The sequence below is a fragment of the Peromyscus maniculatus genome, chromosome 21 (genome assembly GCF_049852395.1).
Source record: "Peromyscus maniculatus bairdii isolate BWxNUB_F1_BW_parent chromosome 21, HU_Pman_BW_mat_3.1, whole genome shotgun sequence".
Taxonomy (NCBI): domain Eukaryota; kingdom Metazoa; phylum Chordata; class Mammalia; order Rodentia; family Cricetidae; genus Peromyscus; species Peromyscus maniculatus.
Window position 1 is genome coordinate 55,089,426 of NC_134872.1, and position 19,623 is coordinate 55,109,048.

General features: G+C 37.2%; 1 protein-coding gene across 2 annotated transcripts in view; it reads left to right on the forward strand.

Annotated features, from left to right (window-relative positions):
• The first annotated feature begins 10,368 nt into the window (after window positions 1-10,368).
• Window positions 10,369-19,623, forward strand: part of LOC102904688 (cysteine-rich secretory protein 1-like) — a 30,672-nt gene continuing 21,417 nt past the window's right edge. For both annotated transcript variants that reach the window (XM_076557876.1, XM_076557875.1), the window contains exon 1: window positions 10,369-10,589. The gene's annotated coding sequence lies outside the window, so the exon portion shown is untranslated. The remainder of the gene's footprint in view (window positions 10,590-19,623) is intronic.

Below are 19,623 nucleotides of genomic sequence, written 5' to 3' on the forward strand. Positions count from 1 at the left end.
GTTTTAAAAATTTAGACTTTCTGGAGAGTGAGACATGTCTGGTCCTGGCAGGACCAATTTGCTTCAAAGAGAAAGATGGGCATTGAAGACACTACATATGGAGTTTATCTTCTTCTTGGCAAAAGTAGCCATTTCGGCAAGAAACTGATCTTTCCTGGACTATGACAAAATGTATCAACTGGACATGCAGGACCCATAGGAAGGTAACCAATGAACTTCAAAAGGAGAGATGGTCCTTCAGGTTCCTGCTTCACAGAAAAAACTGCCCGACATTCTATAGGACACAAACAGAAGTGCCTGAGAGACTCTAGGCCTATGGGTTGAAGATGGATGTCCCATCATTGCAGAAGAACTTTGAGTGACTGTCCAGGCAGTCAGCTGTCTCTGTCATTCTAGATTTTTGGAAGTTGCTTACAATGTTCTTCCTGTTTACTTAGGTAATATTATATCCTTCTGAGGTCTTTGATGTAGTTGAAGACTATATAGTTATAATTTTCCTTAGTTATGATAAAAGATAAGTTGCATATGAGACTTTAGACTCATAAGTATAGGATAGATAGAATATTTTCTTTAATTTTGCCAAATACAAATAGACTAGATACTATAGCTAATTCTTGCTTTATTACTGTTTTGTTATATGTAATTTTACTGGTAAGTTAAAACCTCCCTTTTTGATTAGACAGAAAAGGGGAAGTGCTGTGGGATGTTCTATATGCTGGGAATATGTGTTTGTTTGATTGGTTAATAAATAAAATGCTGATTGGCCAGTAGCCAGGCAGGAAATATAGATGGACAAGCAGACAAGGAGAATTCTGGGAGAGGAAGGCAGAGTCAGAAGATACCAGCCCACTTTCCAGGGAGCTGCATGTAATGGCATACAGGTAAAGCCATGGAACATGTGGCAAAATATAGATAAACAGAAATGGGCTGATTTAAATGTAAGAGCTAGTGAGTGGTAGGCCTGAGCTAATGGCTGGGATGTTCTAATGAATATAAGACTCTAAGTGATTATTTTATAAGTGGCTATGGGGTCCTTGGGGAGAAAACCTCAGCTACACTATCTGATGGGTACTAGGCAAGAAAACATATATGTTTTGACTGAATCTTTGTTTTTTACTTCATCTTGAAATCTTCTCTTCTTTTTTTTTGTCTTTACACAGTTCTATATATTCCAAACAGAAGTCTTACATTTGAGGGTCACATTGCATGTATTGAATAAAAAATAAGAAGCAGTCATTCTGATAATACATGTGAAATCACATGGTTTTTCTTGGACTTGGAATGTTACACTACCCATAACCATAGCAATGTTTGGCTGTCAGCCAAGCTCCCTTGTGAGGCATCAGGATGCACATAGCACTCAAGTGTTCCACATTTTCTTGAGGGACAGTGACCTTAAAAGCTTCTCAGGGCCTAAAGAATAAACAGTTAGTTGGCTGAACCATGAGTCTTCTATCATAAAACTGAGGTTTAGGAATTCATGCAGAGAGTCAATTGCTGAAAGAATATGTTCAGGAAGTTATGTTTTTAATGTTATCAGCCAGAGAGATTTTTCAAGGGAAGAACTGGCAATAAATTTGCATTATGCCTAAATTCGTGTTAACAATCAGAAACCTGGCAATCTGTCCTTGTGCAATTTATTTGCAGGGGCAACTAGTCTATTTTGAATTTGCTCTGAGGTCTTAAATCAGCTAGTTGTGTAAAAAAAAAAAACAACTGTCTTTGTAGCTGAGAATACTGTTATTTTCCTGTCAGCTTAACTATGGAAAATATCCTAGTATTATTTCTATTCATCAAAATTATACAGCTTAAGAAGAAATCATCTTTAGACAGCCCACAGAATAAATACCCACGATGAAAATGTAATCATGAGATTACATGTACACATTACATGAAAATGCATGGTAATGGGGATTTTCCATGGCTGTTTATGCACATGAGAAGTTACAGATAGAAGCAAGCAGTTTTCAGAGTCTTTGTCCTCGTAAGCCTTGCTTCATAAGGTTTCTCCATCAGAGAATTGTTCATCTGGTGGTTTGACCTTATGAATATAAGTTGTCATCTACTGTAATATACCATGGACCATGGCAGAGCTGTATGTTCATATACATTCAAGTCATTTAAGCATTTAAGAAATCCAGATAAGGAACTGGTGAAGTACTTTTTCTTGAAGACAGGCCATTGTAAATAGAACAGCATTCACTCTTGTATTTCAAAATTGCTGGCCACCCCACTATCACCACCAACTTCTTCTGGAGGTCTGGTAGGGTTATTTCCCTCTAAATTTTCACTGTTCATACCAAGTAGAGCACTTGAAGGAAATCTTTGAAAGTGTTGAGGTCTTCCTCAGAGAATGGATCTCCTTGATACTCTTTTCACAGTAGTCTACAAAGTAGATGAAAGATTCATAGTCTGGTACTGCTTCCCATGGAGCTTTTGATGATGGACACTTGCTATTTGATTTGTTATCATCTATATCTTGTGCCCAACTCTTATTTGCCATGATGTAGAGATTTTTAAGTTTGCTTATGCTTTTTCAATTTGGCAGGCCAGAGTATCAACTATTAAGCCTTATACAGTAGAAGACAGCAAAATCTGCTTTTAATTTTGTAATTTAAACTGCAGTTTCAAACATATTTTAAAATTATAAACATAGACATTCACATATTTTTTATGACAGGAAAAAAGGAAAATAAAACCAAAGAGAATACATCTGCTAATGCTGGCTTTTCTGTGAATAAATATGAAGCAAAACAAGCTTGGTCAGTAGGATTAGATTGCACCAGGTGCTTCTCATCCTACAGTGTAACTCAAACTCCCTAGATGGCACAAATCCTTCATCTTTTGCCTAAATACAACTCAGACTCACGACCTTCCACTTCAATAGCAGCAGGATAGTCTGCAGAACTCTTTTTAATAAAATTCTTATTTTTCTGTCTTCCTTGAGGGTATGAGCTACTTCAGTTCTCTCTTGTGAAAATATTTTATTACTTGTTTCTGAATCTGTTCTTTGCTGCTTAACACTAAATCCAATATTTAGTGAAATTCTGAACTACTGTTTTTTTTTTTTGTCATTGTAGTGTTTTCTGCTTTTACTTTTAATTATTTTTGAGTTGGTAATCAAGGAGCACTAGTTAGACTTTTTCTCACCAGGGCAAATACCCAACAACATTTTAGAAGCTATCAATTAGTCAATTATTTATGCTTATGGTTTCAGGGACTTCAGTCTGGTACTGTTACAATGGTAGGGTTAACTGCATCCCTCTATTGAAGGGAAGAAGCAGAAGGCAAGATTTGGGATCATTCCTCCACTTTTTCTCTATTCATTCCTCACACTACCACTTTTGCCATGGACTAGGCCCTACTGGAAGACACTCCTCATTGTGAAGACCTGTTTTTCCACACAGTCATTTCCCTGAGTGCCTCTATTTTGCAAGTAGTAATTCTCTTCATTTACAAATTAATACATAGGCCAAGTGACTCTCTACCTTCCTGTGAACATTAAAACCATTCCTGTCCATGAGGAAAAAAAATGACAAATCACATATTCTCCAATAAAATGATACCTAATTATGAACTTATTGAAATAGACTGGAACAGTCTACACACAAGAGAGTATTCAAAACACATCAGGAAAACAAATGCAAAGACTTTAAGATCTGCAAGATCAGAGCAACCTTACCTGGTTGCCATGAAGAGGAGACAGCATTGAGATGTAGGTGGTACCAGCCCATGTACATGTCAAGAGACAGAAATGCAGAGAATTCCAGATTCTCCTAGTGACTCTAGCTCACCTTATTTCCACTGCTATCATGGCCTATTAACACTTGTCGAATCATCCACTCACCTATTGGTCTATCCAGATCTGACCCTCTATCTCAACTCTGGAGCTGAACTGATCTGGTCTATGATAAAAGCCTGCAATACTGGTTTGACACCAGCAAAGGAATTGGCAGTGGTGGTGGCAGCAGCAGTAACCATGAAGCAAACCAATACAGACGCAAGAGAGCAAAAGAGGAGATCAGCGTCCCCATGAATTACCCTTTTGATCTGGGCTGCCAACAGAAGGTGCCCCCAAGGTCAGGTCAACCCTTCAGCACTTGGCTTAGCAACATGAAGAACTACAAAAATTTAGAAAATTTTACAGGACTGAAGTTAGCATAAGATGTGTTCATATAATCAGATTTTGTTATTTTGACATTTATGTAATGGAATGCAGGCTGTGAAAATTTTAACCTAGCAGAAAGTGACCAGGGCACACACCCCGTAGCACAAATAGCCTACCTGAACTGTGAACCCTCTGCCCAATCTTTTGTTCATCTAAATGGATACTGCCTCTCACTTCTATGGCTCCAAGTTCCTGTATCTCACTTTGTCTCAGCTCTGATGCCTGGTTCAGTTCATTGACTTTGTGATTGATTCTGGAGTGGAATACCTCTCCATCTGGAATCATTAATATCTCATCTAAATATGACAGTAGATCTCTTTTAGTGACACTATTAGCCATAAGAATCAAGATTATCAGACCTTTTCAACCCCTTTAACTTCTGCAGCTTCCTTTGCTCTGTTTTGACCATGAGGTGTTTGTGTGTGTATGTGTGTATGTGTGTGTGTGTTTGTGTGTGTGTGTGTGTGTGTGTGTGTGTGTGTGTGTGTGTGTGATGATAGAATGTACATGAGAAAGAGAGAAAAGTAATCTATGATATCTAATATCTGATATAAAAATTATGTTAGTTATTGCTTTGGAGTAAATTTTTCTTATTTTTTTCCCAATACTCCTTACTGTAATTTCCCCTTCTTTTTGTGTTCCCAATCCCTCCCACCTCCTCTCTCTCCCAGAACTACTCCTACTCTGTTTACTTTCAGAGAACAGGAGTCCTCTTAGGCATATCCTCTCCCTCTTCCATGGAGTTCCCCAAGCTCCAAGGGGAGGGATCTGATGGACATCTCCAATTTGGGCTCTCTCTCTCTCTGCCTCATGTTTGGGTGTGAGTCTCTATACCTGCTTCCATCTCCTGCCAGAGGAAGCCTCTTTGATGACTACTGGGCTAAACAATAATCTATCAGTATATAGAGATATCATTAGGAATCATTTTACTGATTTTTTTTTTCTGTCATAGGGCTCTGGATTATCCAGCCTCCAGTTACTGGTGTTCCAGGCAATGTCAGGTATGGGATCCTTCTCATGGAATTCTTCACATGGAGTGGGATTCAAATTAGACCAGTCATTGTTTTGCCACTCCCACAAGTTCTGATCCGCTATTGCCCCAATATATCTTGCAGGAAGGATAGATTAGAGACAAAATGTTTTGTGTCTTGGTTAGAGTTGAAGTCCCACCTCTGAAAGACTTGCCTTTTTACCTTGAATGGTTGGTTCAGGCTCTGAATCATCTATTATCAGGAATTCTCACTAGGGTCACTTTCATAAAAACCTGAGAGTTTCTACTAGACTTGATTTCCACTTCACCTCCCAAATGCCCCCTAATTGCCACTCTCTATATTCTCTCTTTCTATCTCCCACCCAATCTGATTACTCCTGTTCCTGTTCCCACCCACACTCATTCTACTCATAAAATTCCCCTTTCCAAGGAGAACCACGCATCCCCCTTAGAACCCTTCTTGTTACTTAGCTGAGCAAGCTAGCCATGTCTTACTTCTAGGAAATCCTCAGCCAAAGAGAGAGCTACTTCCTGTATACTCATGCCTATATGCTTTTCTGTGCCCTGCCATCTTATTCCTTTCTCGGCCCAGCTTCATCACTTCCTCTTTCTGCCCAGCTCTATCACTTCCTGTCTGCCTTGAGCTCACAGAGATCCACATGGTTCTCTGCCTACCAAATTCTAGGATTAAAGGTTTGTACTACCACTGCCTAATTTCTATGTTCAAGATACTGGATGGTTTTTCCTCTGATCCCCAGATAAGCTTTATTGGGGTGCACAAATAAAATATCACCACACAAAAACTCTTAGGGTCTGTGAATTATAGCATGATTATCATTGACTTAACAGCTAATATTCACTTATATGCACATATAATCCATGTTTGATTTCCTGGTCTGGGTGACTTCACTCAGGATGATTCTTTCATGATGGAATCTCAAAGTAATTTTGATTTGCATTTTTCTGATGACTAAAGCTATTGAACATTTCTTTAAGTATTTCTTGGCCATTTTGTTTTCTTCTTCTTCTTCTTCTTCTTCTTCTTCTTCTTCTTCTTCTTCTTCTTCTTCTTCTTCTTCTTCTTCTTCTTCTTCTCCTTCTTCCTCCTCCTCCACCTCCTCCTCCTCCTCCTCCTCCTCCTCCTCCTCCTCCTCCTCCTCCTCCTCCTCCTCTTCTTCTTCTTTTTGTTTTTTTTTCCAGACAGGGTTTCTCTGTGTAGATTTGGAGCCTGCCCTGGAACTCACTAACCCAGGCTGGCCTCGAACTTACAGAGATCCGCCAGGCTCTGCCTCCGGAGTACTGGGATTAAATGATTGCGCGATCACCGCCCAGCCATTTTGTTTACTTCTATTGAGAACTTTCGGTTTAGATCTGTACCACATTTTTGAATTGGGTTGCTCAGCTTTTTGAAAACAACTTTCTTTATTTGTTTATATATTTTGTATATATTTCCTCTATCAGACACAGAGTTGGAGAAAATATTTTTCCATTCTGTAGGCTGTCACTTTTTCAAAATGATGGTGTCCTTTACAGAAATCTTTCAGTTTTGTGAAATACCATCTATTAATTATTGATCTTAATGCCTGTACTATGGTTGTTCTGTTCAGGGAGTCTTCTCCTGTGTTTCTCCTATGAATCTAATGGTATTCCCTAGTTTCTCCTCTACCAGGTTCAGTGTATCTGATTTTGTGTTGAGGTCTTTGATCCTTTTGGAGTTGAGTTTTCTGCAAGTTGATAGATATAGATCTATTTGCTTTCTTCTGCATGCAGCCATAAAGTTTGAAGAACAACATTTATTGAAATTACAGTCTTTTTTTCTAGTGTGCATTTCTGGTTTCTTAATCAAAACTCATTTTTGCATCTATGTTCATAAAGGAAATTGGTTTGCAATATTCGTTCATTTTTGATTCTTTGTGTGGTTTTGGTATCAGGGTCACTGTCAATTTTCTTTTTTAAAATCTATTTAAAAGTTTTTCTTACGATTTACAAACCAATCACAGTCCTCCCCCTTCACTTACTCTCATCCACCATCCCATCCACTCCTCATATTGGGTAGGGTAAGGGTTCCTTTGGTGAGTCAACACAGGCTGGCATACCAAGTTGGAGCAGGACCAAGTACCTCCCCACTGCATCAAAGCTGAGGAAGGTTTCCTACCACAGAAAATGGGCTCTAAAGAGCCATTTCTTATACCAGGGACAAGACCTGGTCCCACTTCTAGGGGTCCCACAAACATATCAAGCCACACAACTGTCATTCACATGCAGAGGGCCTAGTTCCATCCCACACAGGTTCTGCAGCTGTCAGTCCAGAGTCCATGAGCTCCCACTACCTCAGATCAGCTGTCTGTGTGGTTTTCTCCACCATAATCTTGAACCCACTTGCTCCTATAATCTCCCCTTGCTCTTTTCAACTGAATTCCAGGAGCTTTGCCCAGTGCTTCTCTATGGGTCTCTGAATCTGCTTCCATCAGTTGCTAGATGTGGTTCTGTGTTGACAATTGGTGTAGTCACCAATATGATTATGGGGAAAGCTAGTTCAGGCACCCTCTACACTATTATTAGGAGTCTTAGCTGGGGTCATCTTTGTGGGTTCATTTGAATTTCCCTAGCACCAGGTTTCTCCCTAACCCCAATAATGGCTTCCTCTGTTAGGCTATCTCTTACATTGCTCTCCCTCTCTGTCCCTCCCCCAACTCAGCCATCTTGATCCCTCTCCTGTAACTCCTCCCAGTTTATCAAAGAGATCTTAACTATTTCCCATCCTGGGGCAATCCATGTATGTCCCTCTTAGGGTCCTCCTTTTTACCTAGCTTCTTTGGAGTTGTGGTTTGCAGCCAGGTTATCCTTGACTTTGTGTCTAATATCTACTTGTGAATGACAAGATAACAAGTTTACCTTTCTGAGTCTTGGTTACCTCACTCACAATGATTTTTTTTCTAGTTCTATACATTTGCCTACAAATTTTATGATGTTATTTTTTTTTTTACTCCTGAGTAATATTCCATTGTATTAATGTACCAAATTTTCTTTATCCATTCTTTGGTTGAGGGATATCTAGGTTGTTTCCAGTTCTAGCTATTATGAATAATGCTGCTATGAACATAGTTGAGCAAATATCCTTGTGGTATGTTTGAGCATCTTTTGGGTATGTACCTAATAGTTGTATTGCTGGTACTTGAGGTAAGTTGATTGCCAACTTTCTAAGTAACCACCATACTGATTTCTAGAGTGGGTGTACAAGATTACACTTCCACCAGCAGTAGAAGTCTACATACTCTCCAATTTATGCATAAGATGGTATATCAGAGTCATTTTGATTTGCATTTCTCTGACTGTAGACTGAAGTTTTTCTGTGTCCCACAGCTGCATAGTCCCAAGTAAATAATCAGAGACTTATTTTAATTACAAACTGTTTGGCCTATGGCTCCAGCTTATCATTAACTAGCTCTTACAACTTAATCCAGCCCATCTCTATTAATCTGTGTTTTGCCACATGGCTTTGTGGTATTACCTATTCAACAGCAACTCTCAGTGTATCCTCTGGCCCTGCCTACACCTTATCTCTCTGCTTGGATTCCATGCATGGCTCTATTCTGCTTTGCCATAGGCTATAGCAGCTTCTTTGTTAACCAATGTCAGCATCTTCAGTCTATAGTCCTAGAGTGCCCGGCAGACTTTTCAGTTAAGAAGGAAATTTGAAGAACTGTTCTGCCTAATGCCAAAGTTGATCAGTTGCTTTTCTCTGTGTCCTACAGAATGTCTGGCTGTTTCTTCTCTGAAGCAGAAACCTGAAGTACCATCTCACCTTGTTTTGGCAAAGTTCATTGATCACCTTCTTATGAGTCCTGCATGTCCAGTTTATTAAGTAGTCCAGATAAGAGCAGTTCCTTGCCCAAACATCTAGCCTTTTCCACAATGTAAGCAAACACTATAATGAGTTTCTTCTTTTTTTATTTTATAATTTAATTTAATTTTACATATCAGCCGTGGATTCCTGTTCTCCCTCCTCCCACCCCCTCCCCCTCCCTCCCCTCCCCCCACCCCCCTCATTCCCATCTCTCCATCATCCTTTCTGAAGTAATTTGTGCTGCTAGGACCAGACATGACTCAGACATGACTGTCCAGAAAAGTCTAAGTTTTTAAGCATTTTACATGCCATATTCTGTAGGTCTTTGAAGTGTTTGAAGATTGCCTACCTAATTAAAATATATCTTTGTATATCTAGAAAACTTAACTAACAAGATTATATATTTGATTATGATAGATGACTAATTATTAATACGTATTTCTTAATTATACATTATAATTTTAAATAAATTGCATAAATATAATACTTTAAACAAGAGTAGAAATGCACATACAGTATGACAACACTGACCTTAAATTTATATCAATAAACCAAATCCATGTCAAGGTAAAGTATTTTGAGATTAATAGTTGAGTTGATATAGCCCCACTTCCTCCTTTAGTTTTATTACTTAAAAAATAAAATCATTTGTGTAGTGTTTTTAAGATTTACTGACTTGTTCCCTCCTGCCCTCGATATATTGATGATCTCAGATGTTCTGGGAAAGGAAATGTGTTAAATAAATTTATTGAAAAAACCTACACATTTGAAAGTATTAATATTGATGAAACTGCTGAACAGAATGTTCTCACTACACCATGGAGATAGAGAAGAAGATCAAGATTGGGAAAGAACAAAAAAAAAACTCACAAATGAGTTTGAGAACATTTTCCGATAATTTTGGAGTGAATATATTAGTGTTTTATAGATATAAAATAAAAATATGAAAACTAAGAATCGAGAAAAAGGATATGACTTCAAATTATGAGTTAATAATTAGAAAATTATAATAGTAAAGATAGGAATGTTGCAGAAATTATATAGATGTATAAATTAGGATATACATAAAGGTTTAAAATAAATTTTAACATAATTTGATAAGAAATTTTGTTTTGCATATTGTAAGTTAAGAATTAGCATTTTAGATCCTAATTGTCTGGCAACAGAAATCATGAAGAAACATTAAAGGTTTCTCAACCCCCACCTAGTTAAACTTTGTGTACTTGCTCTAGGAACTGTGACCATTGAATTTTATGATTATGACTTTTTAAGGACATTTTGTTCATGATGGGAAGATAGTCACGTATTTGATATTTTTTGAAGTGCAAATACAAACTGGTGTAATCATTGTTGTAGGTTATAAAAATAAATTCTGTGGCCCTGAGAAGAGACAGACATATATTCTCTTTTATACACTGCCTCCTGAGCACAGTATCAAATAAAATATTCCTAGAGACTCAGAAAAGATTCAACTGCTGTCCGGCACAAGTTATTTATATTACCTGCTCCATCCACCCTTCTTCAGTCCTGATCTATGCTGCAGCTCATCCCAGCATAAGTGGCGCCTGAACAGGATACCTGAAGTAGGATAAGTATTAATAAGGTGTTTCTGGTGTAGCGAGAATCCCACAAGGGTGCTGCAGACTCCCTGTCAATGAGTTGGGTTGGGTGAGAGTGGGTAATACAAAAGAATTAATAAAGATCTCCTGGTCATCAACTAGGGCTGCGGAGAGTATATAAGAGAAATGAAAATTAATACAATGGGACAGGTGGTGTCTAAGGAAAAGAGGCTTTTTTTGTTGATTTTTTAAAGCATACTTTAAAAAAGAATAGAATAAAAGTTGATGACAATCAAGTTTGTGAGTTTTTATAGTTTGTGCATGAGATTTCTCCTTGGTTTCCTGATCAAGGCTCCTTAGATATTGATAATTGGGGTAAAGTAGGTGAAGATATTAGATTTTGGTATGAATCCAATGGACCACAAGGCATGCCTGTAGATGTTTTAGCATATTGGTCATTAATAAAGCAGGCCGTGGTGCCTATGGAAGTTGGGGATATACCTAAATTTAAAAATTCTACAGAAACCTCTCCTCAAAATAAGTCAATTGCTCCTCTTTTATTTAAAGATCCATTAGGAAAGGAGGTTAGTAATGAGGAGAAAAGAGATAAGAAGAATGAGGAGTCTTTTCAAACAGAAATTGACTGAGAGGAAGAGGAAATTAAAGTTTTAAGGAGCATTGGCCACTCAGCATCTCCTTTTCAAAAGAAACCTAAAAAGAGATCAAAATGGACAAGAGCCTGTAGGTTTTGCTGCTGCAGTTAGAGAAGGTGGCAGAGCAGGGGAACCTTTGGTTAGGTGTTATCCAGTAATGTTTGATACAAATGATCAAGAGGTGCATGTGTTGGAGCTCCTTATGCAATTTACATAGTGAATCCATTGGTTCTTTATATAATGTTGAGAATAACAATGGTTCATTTAATATAATGTGTAAGCATTGCTTTCTTTCTAATTGTATTCTTTCTTTATTATTATTATGAAATTTTCTTTTAACTTTACATACCAACCATAGATTCCCCCTCCTCCTTCTTCCCACCCCCCAACCTTCCCCACCCTACCCATCCCCCATCCCCACCTCCTCCAAATAAGGTCTCCCATGGGGAGTCAGCAGAGTTCAGTTGAGAAAGATTCCAAATGTATTTCTTCTAATGTAACAGATGAGGCTTTTGTTATATTAGGCCAATCACGTTATGTCTTACTTCCTGTTAATAATACTTGAGCTTGGTATGCTAATTCTGGTTTACAAGTTATGAAAAATTTTGTACATTCTTTTTCAGAGGTAAACATTGTGTGGGAACTTTAACTTTAGGAGTTACTGCATTAATTTCTATTGCAGCTAGTTTTGTTTTTTCTACTGCTGCTTTGGTTAAACAAATTCATACAGCTCATCATGAGAATCAATTATCAAAAAATGTTTCTATTGCCCTTTGGATTCAGGAACACATAGATTGAGGTATTAAGGAAAGACTCAATTCTTTGGAAGAAGCAATGCTTTATATAGGAAATCAAATTCAAAATATTAAGGTTAGACTATCAATAGAATGTCACTCACAATTCCTTTGGATTTGTGTAACTCCTATATCATACAATGCTTCAAAACATTCTTGGGTCAGGATTCAAGTTCACCTAAGGGAGTTTGGGATTATTCAAACATTTCTTTGGATTTTTGTAATCTACCTGAAAAAATTTCTGCTATAAGTAAAACTCATATTGATTCTTCTAGTGGAAAAAGTCTCAATTTCTGACCTTAAGGCTATTAGGAAATATATAGGTTCTACTATTGTTTGGCCATTTTTTTTTATTAATTTTGGATTGATAATTTTTATTATCTCTAAAAGATGGAAGATGGTGGCGCCACTTACCATTTAGCTAAAGAGACTGTAGGACTTTTATTTGGCTAGGATACTCTGGGACAAAATCTGGTTTCTGGTTGAGTGGATACAGCCCCACTTTCCTCTTTAGTTTTATTACTTAAAAAATAAAATAATTTGTATAGTGGTTTTAGGATTCACTGGCTTGTTCCTTTATCCCCTCAAAATATTGATGGTCTGAGATGGTCTGCAAAAAGAAATGAGATGAATAAATTTATTGAAAAAAGTAGTATAAAGCCTATGCATTTGAAAGTATTAATATTGATGAAATGGCTGAACATTATGTTCTAACTAAACTGCAGAGATGGAGATGAAGACCAAGACTGGGAAATTCCAAAAACAAAACAAACCAATCAAACAAAAAACAATCCACAAATATATTTGGGAACATTTTTCTGCCTATTTTTTTTTTTTTACTTATAAACTGAATGGCCATGGCAGGCTTCTTGCTATCTGTTCTTATATCTTAAATTAACCCATTTCCATAAATCTTTACCTTGCTATGTGGCTTGTGGCTTACGGATGTTTTACATCATGCTTCTCCTCACAGTGGCTGGCTGCATCTCTCTGACTCTGTGGTCTTGTTCCCCCAATTCTCTTCTCTGTCAGTCTTGCCTATACTTCCATCCTGGCTACTGACCAATCAGCATTTTATGTATCAATCAATCATAGCAACATATATTTACAGCATACAAGACATCCCACAATACTTCCTCTTAAATGTTTTTTCAGTAAGGTTTTTAACTTTAACTTATTAAAATTACATATAACAAAATAATTATCAAACAAGAATTATAGTTACAATATCTAGTCTATTTATAATATCTAGTCTATTTGTATTTGGCAGAATTAAAGAAGATATCCTATCTATCCTATATTTCTGAGTCCAAAGTTTCATATCTAACTTATCTTTTATCATAAATAAGGAATTTATGACTATCTTGTCTTCAACTACATCAAAGACCCTAGAAGGATATACTATTATCTGAGAAATGGGAGAAGGACACAAGCAACTTTTGGGAGTCTTGCAAGAGTAGAAAGTGACAGCTGGCAGCCTGGACAGTCATTCAAAGTTCCTTTGTAAAGTTGGGGCATCTGTCTTCAGCCCTCAGTACTAGAGTCTCTCAGTCACTTCTCTCTGTGTCCTGTAGAATGCCTGGCAGTTTCCTCTGCAAAACAGGAACCTGAAGGACCATTTTGCCATGCAAAGTTCAGTGGTCATCTTCCCATGGGTCCTGAATGTCCAGGCAATCAAGCAGTCCAGGCAAGAATAGATTTTTGCTCAAAGGACTATTTTTGCCAAGAAGAAGATAAACTCCATATGGAGTGTCTTTGATGCCCATCCTTCTCTCTGAAGTAATTGGTGCTGCCGGGAGCAGACATGTCTCACTGTCCAGAAAGTCTAAATTTTTAGACGTTGAAGTGTTTGAAGATTACCTACCTAACTGAATTATATCTATGTGTACGTAGAAAAATTAACTAACCTGACTACAAGTGTGATTATCATAGATGACTAACCATTAATCTATTTCTTAATTATCCATTACAATTTAAATGAGTTCATAAATATAATGCAACAAATGAGAGTAGAAAGATGTATACAGTATAAAAAAATTAAGTTTAAATTTGTATCAATAAACTAAAATCTATACCAATGTAAAACATTTCAAAAAAGTTGTTTCTCTTTAAAAGTAGGTTCAATAATTTACCCTTTTATTCTGTCCTATCTATATCCTATATATCTACATCCTATCCCCCTTTCTTCTTTTAGAAAGACATTGTATTTATAATTAACCTGCTTTAAATAAAAATATTGGTTTTTCTCTGTCGCACACCAGAGGAGGGATCTTCTGATATGGGACAGAAGAATCTCTTAACCTCTTCTTTAAACAATAAGCTTGGGTTTAGAGAAGGAGTGAGCCAATCCCATCTCGAAAGCCAGCTTGGCATATTTGGACATTTGGGCATAGCTTCTCATACTACTTCCTGCTGGATTAGGGCCCAGTGTCTTATGGGGATACAAAGAAAATTTTAAGCTTATAGGGTAGTCCATGAGGGTGTATTGTTTGAGCCAGTTGCCTTGAAAACATTCTGGATGTTGAATCATCTGGGTCATCGTGTCATTGGAGACCTTTCAGGGGGTCTTGGATGGTCAAACCTCACGTATCTTAATCTGGAACAAACCCATAGCCTCTTGCTTTGTATGAAACAAAAGCAGAGCCTCCTTTCCAAAGCAACATATTCTTAGATGCAAATTTTGAAGTCAAGTTACTATATGTGTGTGTGTGTGTGTGTGTGTTTAATTTAGCTGCCTTTACAATCAAATATCTCTCTGCAGTTAAAAATCCCAAAGATAACACAATCCAGATTCTCTGTGTGATATCCATTTTTACATGCCTTATTTTTTATATTATTTTTTACTTGATCTTTTTTAAAATTTATTTTATAATTTAATTTAATTTTACATATCAGCCATGGATTCCCCTGTCCTCACTCCTCCAGCAACCCCCCACCTCCCTCCGGCCCACCGCCATTCCCATCTCCTCCAGGGCAAAGTCTCCTCTGGGGATTCAGCTCAGCCTGGTAGATTCAATCAAGGCATGTCCAGTCTCCTCCTCCCTTTGTCCAGGCTGAGCAAAGTGTCCCTGCATAGGCCCCAGGTTCCAAATAGCCAGCTCATGCACTAAGGACAGGTCCTGGTCCCATTGCCTGGGGGCCTCCCAATCCTTTCAAGTTAATCAACTGTCTCGCTTATCCAGAGGGCCTGATCCAATTGGGGGTTCCTTAGCTATTGGTTCATAGTTCATGTGTTTTCCACTAGTTTAGCTATTTGTCCCTGTGCTTTTTCCAATCATGGTCTCAACAATTCTTGCTCATACAATCCCTCCTCTTACTTGCCGATTGGACTCCCGGAGCTAAACCTGGAACATGGCTGTGGATCTCTGCATCTACTTCCATCAGTCATTGGGTGAGAGTTTTAGCATGACAGTTAGGGTGTTTGGCCATCCGATCACTAGAGTAGATCAGTTCGGGCTTTCTCTCGACTATTGCTAGTAGTCTATTGTGGAAATATCTTTGTGGATTTTTGGGGACCTCTCTAGCACTTTGCTTCTTCCTATTTCCATGGGGTCTTCATTAATCATGTCTCTTTTTCCTTGTTCTCCCTCTCTGTTCTTGATGCAGCTGGGATCTCCTGCTCCCCTAAGCTCTCTTTCCCTTGACCTTGCCCTTCATTACCCCCCCACGTCAAGTTTGCTCATGTAGATCTGATCCATTTCTCTGTCATTGGGTGATCCCTTAGTCTTTATTAGGGTTTTGTTTTCTAGGTAGCCTCCCTGGAGTTATGAGTAGCAGTCTAGTCATCCTTTATTTTACATCTAGTATCCTCCTATGAGTTAGTACATACCATGTTTGTCTTTCTGAGCCTGGGTTACCTCACTCAGGATGATTTTTTCTAGATTCATCCATTTGCCTGCCAACTTCATGATGTCATTGTTTTTCTCTGCTGAGTAGTACTCCATTGTGTATATGTACCACATTTTATTTATCCATTCTTCAGTTGAAGGGCATCTAGGTTGTCTCCAGGTTCTGGCTATTACAAACAATGCTGCTATGAACTTAGCTCAGCATGTGCCCTTGTGGTATGATTGAGCATTCCTTGGAATATACCCAAGAGTGGTATAGCGGGGTATTGGGGGAGATTGATACCCAGTTTTCTAAGAAAGCACCATATTGATTTCCAAAGTGGCTGTACAAGCTTGCATTCCCACCAGCAGTGGAGGAGAGTTCCTCTTGCTCCTCATCCTCTCCAACATAAGCTGTCTTCAGTGTTTTTGATCTTAGCCATTCTGACAGGTGTAAGGTGGTATCTCAGAGTCATTTTGATTTGCATTTCCCTGATGATTAGGGATGCTGAGCAATTCCTTAAATGTCTTTCAGCCATTTGAGCTTCCTCTGTTGAGAATTTTCTATTTAGCTCTATATCCATTTCTTAATTGGAGTGTTGGGCATTTTGATGTCTAATTTCTTGAGTTCTTTATATATTCTGGAATCAGCCCTCTGTCAGATGTGGGATTGATGAAGATCTTTTCCCCTTCTGTAGGCTGTCGCTTTGTCTTCTTGACTGAGTTCTTTGCTCTACAAAAGCTCTTCAGTTCCAAGAGGTCCCATTGATTGATTTTTTCTCTTAGTGTCTGTGCTACTGGTGTTATATTTAGGAAGTGATCTCCGGTTCCAATGCATTCAAGACTACTTCCTACTTTCTCTGTTATCAGGTTCAGAGTAGCTAGATTTATGTTGAGTTCTTTGATCCACTTGGACTTAAGTTTTGTGTATGGTGACTGATATGGGTAGTGAAGATAATCCTTTTATTGATACAACATGAAAATTTGAAAACTAAGAAGAAAAAAGATATGATTTCACATTATGAGCCAATCATTAGATTATAAAAATAAGAAAGATAAGAGTGTTGTAGAAATTATATAGATATATAAATTAGTATATATATATGTATATAAAGGTTTAAAATAGATTGTAGTATAATTTGAAAAGAATTTTAGTTTTGCTTATTATAAGTTAAGAATTAGCCTTTTAGATTCTAATTGTCTGGGGACAGTGATGATGAGGAAACATTAAAGACATCTCCTAGTTTGCCTACTTAAACTTTTTCTACTTGCTCCAAGAACTGTGATCATGGAATTTTATGATTATAACCTCAAAGAAAGTTTTGGTTCATGTTTAGAAAATAGTCATGTATTAGATATTTTTTAAAATGCAAGTATAGAATGATGTAATCATTGTTGTAGTATATAAAAATAATCTCTGTGGCTCTGGGATACAGATATACATATATTTTCTTCTATACACTGCCTCCTGAACACAGTATGATATAAAATATTGGTAGAGCCTCAGAAAAAAATTAAACTGTTGCCTGGTGCAACTTTTTTGTATTGCCTGCTGCATTCACTGTTCTCCTGACTGATCTCTGCTGGAGCTTGTCCCCAGCAGGGCATGCATAAGCTTTACTCATACCACAGCAGTTCTGAACAATTTGTACAGTTGGTGTTTTTCAAAGCAGGAATTATACTGGTCTAGTAAAGTGATGATAAATTCTCTTGTAAGACCCATGGCCTAACTAGTCCTGCATAGTTGGCTAGGTTTCTAGAACCAAGCATAATGTACCCCTTATTGAGGGGTCTTTAAGTACAATTAGATGTTGTTGGTTACATCCAACATAAGACTGCTACTATTGAACCTTTGAGGCTATCGTACCATGCTTGCCATTATTGTGGCTTATAGGTATAACAGCTGATTAGAACTACTGATGGCGTTTCTCCACTGGCATCTTGCACAGCAACTTCTAGAAGGAAGCTCTAAGATGAGAGCCAGTGAGACAGAGCCCTGTATTTAAAGTATGTGGTGTCTTCAGAAACCTACTTACCTTTAACTTCTGGGCTGCAATGAAAAGCAATCACAAAAAGCCTATGTTTGTTTTAAGAGTCACATGGACTCACCTACACAATTAGAAATTCAACAGAACTTTCTAATGCCAGGTACTAGAGTTTTTGTCAAATGGTCTATGGATCTTGAAAGGATTATTGTTAGCCTCACTGGCATAATTAAAGTTTATATATATATATATATATATATATATATATATATATATATATATATGTATATATCCACACATATATGTAAGTTTGTGTGTGTATATGAGTGTATAGATATATGCATGTATATACACATATGTTTAAGTGTGTTATATGGAATTTTAGAAAAATATCATATAACATGATTCTTTAGAGTTTTTTCAAACATCCTTAGTGTTATTTGTCCCTTCTCCCTCCTTGTTCTTCTAAACTGGCCTACTTCTCCCTCTTCTCTTTTCTCATTTCCTCTTGAGTTAGATATTCAATAATTCAATATGCATTTACAAAAACATGTATTGCTCAACTTTGGATATGATAATGGGTAAGTCATGTATAAATTAAATGTCTTAACCATTCAACATTACCTTTGTGATATGTTCTTTTGTAACACTGCAAATGTCATCGTATGGTGGATTCTATTTGTGTATCCCAAAGGGATTACACAGAACAGCAGGAAGAAGGACTCTGAGAAGACTGTGTCCTCAACTGTTGTATGTGTTGGCCAGCAGGGTTGACTTCTGGCCCTGATCAAGTGATTTCCTTGGGTCAACAAGTGCCACCTTCCCAGGAAGTCTCATCATCCTGTGGAAGACATATCTACACACCGACTGATATTTATTGTGACGTATTATAGTTTTAAAAATGTCTTCTCTCATCATAGATGAGAAAAATATCAATATGGCATGGTTTACTCATTCAGGAATGTATTTCTTAATGAACGTATGAGCTATGCTTACATGGTTTCATTAAACAGCCAGCTGATTGGAGTTATCTATCCTGAAAGTAGCATTTGTTTTCTTCAGTGAACTTAATGTTCTTCCTGACATTTTAAAAACTAACACAAAAGAGAGCTTAAAGCCATAAAAGTTAAGGTCAAAGATTAACAATTTACAAAATGCACAAAACCATGGGTCTTTATTTTCTTTAAATAGTTAAAAGCAATCATCTATGCACTAAACAATACAGAAAAAGAAATACCATTTGTACTGTGGCTATCTCTACAGATTTGCAAACTGAGGGAAAGTGATAGAAGGTGATTTAGTGATATAGGTGCTGAAGCCTATCTTGTTTCTTGAATCACTTATCCACCATCAAGGGAAAAGACTTATTTCTGAGTCTGCTTAATGAGCATAATGTGAGGGATTAAAAAACTGTAAATATGAAAATCATTTCTTCATCATTTAGATTATATATTTAAGCCAATACATGAAATTGCTCTGACTCACTGTAACTCAATGGTTCATAATGAGCAAAATAAGAAATGTGATGAAACTATGGAAGAAACTCTACTGCATATTTATATATTAAGAAAAATGCTATTATTCTCAGATTATACATATTAGATTGCCAGGGTGGACATGTCTTAGCTGCTGAGTAACAGAATTGTGAAATAATTTCTGTCATTTAATTACCTATTTTATTTTGTAGCTAGATTGTCTTTTGTTGCAATTATGTCCCAGTATATCAAATATTTATTGTAATGCCACAGAATCTCTGTTTAAATATATTTATTAAATGTACAATAATTGATTAAGAGAAA